Source organism: Gavialis gangeticus, unplaced genomic scaffold, assembly GCF_001723915.1.
Source record: "Gavialis gangeticus isolate Ggan-Ray unplaced genomic scaffold, GavGan_comp1, whole genome shotgun sequence".
Classification (NCBI taxonomy): domain Eukaryota; kingdom Metazoa; phylum Chordata; order Crocodylia; family Gavialidae; genus Gavialis; species Gavialis gangeticus.
This window is the reverse complement of record NW_017729029.1, coordinates 24,018,792-24,024,791: the sequence shown is the minus strand read 5'-3', so window position 1 is coordinate 24,024,791 and position 6,000 is coordinate 24,018,792. Positions and strand designations below refer to the sequence as shown.

At 45.0% G+C, this 6,000-nt stretch overlaps 1 protein-coding gene across 2 annotated transcripts in view; it reads left to right on the top strand.

Moving 5' to 3' along the window:
- Window positions 1-6,000, top strand: part of PCDH11X (protocadherin 11 X-linked) — a 1,731,112-nt gene that overhangs the window by 475,940 nt on the left and 1,249,172 nt on the right. The gene's annotated exons all lie outside the window — the stretch shown is intronic.

The following is a 6,000-nucleotide window of genomic DNA, read 5'->3' as shown; positions in this document are numbered from 1 at the left end:
GATGGGTGGGGGGCTGTATGTGAGATGCCTCAGTGGCTGTGGGTGGCCGGGGTACTTATGGGCTATTGTAAGGTGGTGCATGTGTGCTCATCCAAGATGCTGACCTGGTGCCAGGGGGGCTGGGGGGTGGCAATGGCTCAGCGCAGGGCAGCAGGAAAGACAGAGGAGCAGCAGGCAGGGCTGCCCCCACAGGAAGCCCATCCACAGCAGCAGAACACTGCTGCCTAGTGCTGCCTGGCCTCCTGTGTCCTCACCTTTGGCTGTGTTGGCAGTAGCCAGGAAGGGCTGCAGCTTGACTTCCAGTCCAAACAGATGGTGATGGTAAAGCCCTTGGTGTGCTAGCCAGGGCCACTGAGCCTCTCTGCCTTCTCACTGGGCACCGCTGCCTTCCCTGTGGCCTGGCCATTGGCACCCTCCTCCCAGCCTGTTATGCTGCCTGACGGCACCTATCCCACTGCCCCACCTGGCTGGCTTCAATCAGCTATGGACATGACTGGTGGGGAGGAGGGGCAAGCTGTCCAGCCCCCCACAGTTAGTTACCACAGAAGTCCCCTGATGGCTTCTGCCTAGCACAAGCAGTGGGGTAGGGCAGCGTGTGCATGCATACGTGAATACGTGTGTGTGTGTGTGTGTGTGTGTGTGTGTGTGTGTGTGTGTGTGTGTGTGTGTGTGTGTGTGTGTGTGTGTGTGTGTGTGTGTATGTGCATGCATGCACATGTGCACACATACATGTGTATGTGACACACCCGTCTGACAGTGGTGCCCTGGGCTGTTCCCCACCTCTAAGGCTGGCTCAGTCTATGGTGTTGGCTGAAACATCACTGTAAAAGATAAAAGTTGCCAAAGATAAAGATGAGAGATGGTGGTAGAAGAAAGAATGAAAATATGGAAGTATTAAATAAGAACACATGGAGAAGGAAGAAAGTAGTGGTTTGAAAAAAGATTTTGGAGAAAATTATTTTTATCTTTAAGTATCTTTAGTACCAAATCTCTCAGCTCATCCTCTGAATATAGCTTCACGTACATAGTGTAAAAACATTAACATTCCACATCCTGCCTTAATACATCTTCTCTTGCTAACGGTCAGGTTTTGGCAGTCTGAAGAATATCCTAAACCAGATCATGAAGCCTTTGCAAACATTTGGCTGGAAGTATCTGGGAACATTGTAGGATGGAAATAACAGAGGTATTATAATTCAAGACTTATGTTCCTAGGAAGAATTTTAAAGTGGTATTTTTGCACAGTGCCTGTTCACACAGCAGGTCTGCCTATAATTAGCACTAATAAACTCAAGACTTTATGAATACTAAAAATTACTGATTTTCAAGAAATTAATCAAAATAGAAAGCATAGGTAACAAGTAGAAAATGCTTTTTAATAAAATCAAGGTAATTTCTAAGGCCTGGTAGAAAATACTACCTTATATGATAAGAGGACTTACTACTTACTTTAAGTTATCTTTTGCTAAGAAATTGTTCATTTTTGTAGCTTTAATATGAGGAAGATTTTTGTTTTTCATTAAATGGTCCATATGTAGGTTGAGCGATAAGAGGATCACAGAACTAATTCTAATATCTATCAATTTTTTAGGTCTTACATTTTCCCCCTCTTCTCTTCCTTGTACAGTAAAAAAAAAAAAAAAAAAAAAAAAATTTTTTTTTTTTTAAATTTTTTTTGGTTTTATTTTTCCCCCCTTTTTTTCCTTTTTCAAAAAAAAAAAAAAAAAGTTTTTTTTTTTTAAATTTTTTTTGGTTTTATTTTTCCCCCCTTTTTTTCCTTTTTCAAAAAAAAAAAAAAAAAGTCTTTCTGTTTTAGAATTTTTCTCATTAATGTGGGAGGATTTTCCTGTGGTTATCTAGTGAATTAGATAATTGATGGCACTTTATGATCACTTGCAGCCTAATTTTCTTAATCAGTTTAGAAGGTGACATGTATCCAGTGTAAAGTTTTTGTGCCATGTATCATACAGAAGAACATATGTTAATATGGACAGGGAAGGATTTGTTAGATGTGAAAATTGATTTTTGCCTGAGTAGAATGTGGGACCACTTATTTTGGTTAATGAAATCCAATGTGGGAGCCAGGGGAGTGGACTGATCATGTAAGTCCTGCTATTTATTGCCAAATAGAAAGCCTTAAATATTCCTATGAATTTTCAAAAGAAAAATCAGGGAAAAAAATTCCTTTGACCAAAACTATATTTTATACCAAGTATCTGTTTATTAAGCCATTACCATCCTGCTTTTTAAGAGAATTTTGACAGATTTAATATTTGTCAAAAGGGTACTCTGTAAGAATGATAAAGTAAAATCCTATTTGTTAATGTAAGTATCTCTAATATGTCATCTGTGGCAATGGTTAGAAAAGAATAACTTCCATTCACTGTACTGCCCCAAGGTATATGGTGCAGATATAGCCATTTACTCAATTTTTTCATGCAAATATGACCTTTATCTCTCATTCTCTTGAATTAAATTCATTATGGCCTCTTGTCTGGCTTTGCAAATTCGTTGGGTAAAACAAAAAGTCAACTTGAAGCAGTAGTTTAACTAGGGCAGGGCAAGCTGGACACCTGCCCCAGGTGCCAACTAGGAGCGGGCTCCAGGATCCCATGCCCACTGGGAGTTCTTGCAGCAGCAGGGAAAGTCTTGTGCTGTCTGTGCCAGGACACAGGAGCTGTGCAGTGCAGCGGTGTACCAGCAAGTGTATCTGGGAAGCAGAGGAGGAGTAGGGGCAAGTGGAATGGTGTTCCCCTTCCCTCTGCTTGGTGAGGTTCTGAGCTGCCAAGCTCCTGTGACCCAGCACAGAGTGCAGGGATACCTCTGCCATGGCAAAGACCCCTGAGGGGGTCTTGGTGGTGCTCCCCTCCCCTCCTCCACCTTGGAGCCTTTGCAGCAGTGTGGGAAGCCCTGAACTGCCCCTGCCAGAACCACACCAAACAGTATATTGGCAGTTATGGGGTCAGCAAAGCACCATTCCACTCACCCGACCCCAACCCCCCAGATACATTGGTTGGTCTCACACTGGAAAGGGGCAGCACAGGGCTTCCCTTATCACTACAGCGATTCCCAGTGATGGGGATTCTGGTGATGCTGCCCCCACATTTCCTTCCCAAAGCCTTTGTAGTGGTAGGGGAGGCCCTGTCCTGCTGCTATCCAGCCACAGAAGTCAGGCAGCACAACACCATACTGTATAATATATTTTCAGGAAAGAGGCAAGGAGGTATGGTGCTCCCCACTCCTGGCCCCAGGTACTTAGTTTGCTTGTTGCACCCCTGACTTGGAAATATTTGACCTCTTTTACTCATCCACAAATCACTGTGAATATAATTGACAAGATATAATTTCTACATGACCAAAAGTTGATTAAAATATTTGCACTAAAACTCAAACTGCACAAAAAGTGCTGCAGGTTTCTAGAAATAAAATCTTGATAGTTATCTAAGGTTCTTTGAAAATGTTGATACAGTTCAGAAACCTTCCAGGCTAGGTTAGTAGGACTACTCATGGAATAAAAAATTACTCAGCTTGAGTAAGAGTGGTATAATTATATATGCAGATTGACTGAGGGTGTACTTATGTGTTACAATTAGCATGTGCTAATTCAAGGAGAGGAAGGGACGGAGGAAGAGTAATAGGTTCTGGTTCAAATCTATGGTCAAGTGGAGCACCAGGGAGTGTATCTGTGAAGCATAGGGGGAGTAGGGATTTGCTTGGTTTATATTGCTTGGTCTCACACTGGGAAGGGGCAGCACAGGACTTATCTCATCACTACAAAGACTCCCACTGAAAGGGATTCTGGTGATGCTACCCCCATGCCTCCCTCCCTCAGCCTGTGTTTACAGTCCAAATCCAAGGTAATCAACACTTCTATTACTGATCATCAGTACACTGATGATTGTGTTGTGTGGGCCCACTCAATTTAATAGCTGAAGGTTACTCTTGACTTCTGTGAAGCATATGAAATGCTTGGACTCACTGTCAACTTGATGAAAATCAAGATACTTTACCAACCTACCCCAAAGCACCAGCGGCTCCCCCATGTATTACAATTGGAGGACAATCGTTAGAGAATTTTGAGCATTTCCCCAATCCAGGTACTTACCTTTCCCGAAAAGTAAACATAGATGATGATATTCAACACAGAAGAAAATCTAGCAGTGCTGCTTGTGGATGTCTCCAAAATTGACTCTTCAATCTTGATATCAGGACCCAAACTAAACTTCTTGTTTACCAGGCAGTTGTCATCCTTACTCAGTTGTGGGTTTGAAACCTGGACAACTTATCAGAAACACCTGAAATCCTTGAAATATTACCACCAGTGATGTCTCTGAAAGTCTTCCATGTCAATTAGAAGGGCAGAAGAATGAGTGCCAGTATTTAGGCTCAAGCAAACACCACCAGCTTTGAAGCCATGTACCAGCTTTATTGGACAGGACATGTCATAAGAATACTTGACAACCAGCTTCCAAATCAGGTTTTATACTCCTAACTCACCAATGGTCACCACTCTGGAGGTGAACAAAAGAAGAAATTCAAGGACACTTTGAAGGCCAGTTTGAAGAGATGTGATATTAACATCAGCACCCAGGAAACTTGAGCACTACATCATCCCTAATGGCTCCATGAAGTACAACAAGGGATAGACCATTTTGAGCAAACTTGCCTTGCTATGGAAGTGAATAAGTGAGAGAGACAAAGGGAAAGAGCTTTGACCTGACATCACCAGGATCCACTCCTTTCTCTTAGAACCATATGCCTCATCTTCAGTTGAAGAAGCAGATCTTGGTTTGGCCTCTTCAGTCATCTCTGGACTCACCAATGACTTACCTATCTACTGGAAGACTGTCATTGTCACACTGAGGGATTGCCACTGAAGTTTATGGATAACTCTAAGTAATGTTACACATTAAGGGTTAATACCCCTTCTAAAATGAAAACTGCTCTGACTTGACCCTAGAAGGCTGGCAAGCAAAGGTGTTGCTAAGACCTGCCAAGCAAGCTCCATGTCTGCCCTGTTTACCTACTCTCTAGGGAAGTATAGGTTCCAGGAACAGGTTCTGTGGCCCTGCTTATAGCCACCAGCCTCTTCCTGCCCAGAGGAGGTGCCCACTGTACCCTGCAATCCTAATCTGGGCCTACTGGCTCCCATCAGCCCAGATCAGGTGTCTGCCAGTTCTGATCAGATCTCTGCCAGCCCCTTCATCCTGGATAGGGTCCATGCCTCCCCCAGTCAAGCTCACCAGCCACTACCCACTTAGATTGGGGCCCTTTCAATCACTGGCAGCTCATATTGGGCTCACATTACCTCCTGCCAGGCTGGATCAGGCCCTCCAGTCACTGCCAATCTGGATCAGGTCCTTGCTCACTAGCCTTCCTCCACATCTCCCCAACAGCTCCCCAGTCCTGAAAGTATTGTTCCAGAGAAGCAGACAAGCAGAAGCTGCTTGCCCACTTGTAGTCACCACCACTGTCTGTGCTGAGCCCAGCCTGGACAGCAGCAACAGGCAGGTAGCTGGGTTCCCCATCCCTGCCTGCTGCTGTGGGGCAGTGAAGGTAAGCGGGAACTAAGGGACATAGGGAAAAGCAGGGTGATGAGCGTGGAAGTCCATGGTTTGGGGGGTGAGCTGTGAGGGACTGGTGGGATGAGTGAGCCTCAAGGGACTAAGGGGTAAGGGGTGAGCTGAGGGGGTTGGGATTGAGCCCTGGGGGCCCTGGGATGGGGTGGGGGGAGGTAGAGGGTGAGATGCAAGGGCTGGGAATGAGCTGTGAGGGACCAGGGGTCAGGGGTGATCCATAAGGAACTAGGGAGTAGGAGGTTAGCTGTGGGGACAGAGGGTAAGTCTAAGGAAGTGGGAGGTAGGGAGAGCTCCAGGGATGGCAGTGAACCTGGAATTGAAGAGGAGAGGAGGAAAGAGTGTGGAATCCTTACCTTTATACCTCCCTTACCTGCTGGCTCTCCCGTTGTCACATTGGGGCAGGATAGAGTGTCCACATGGC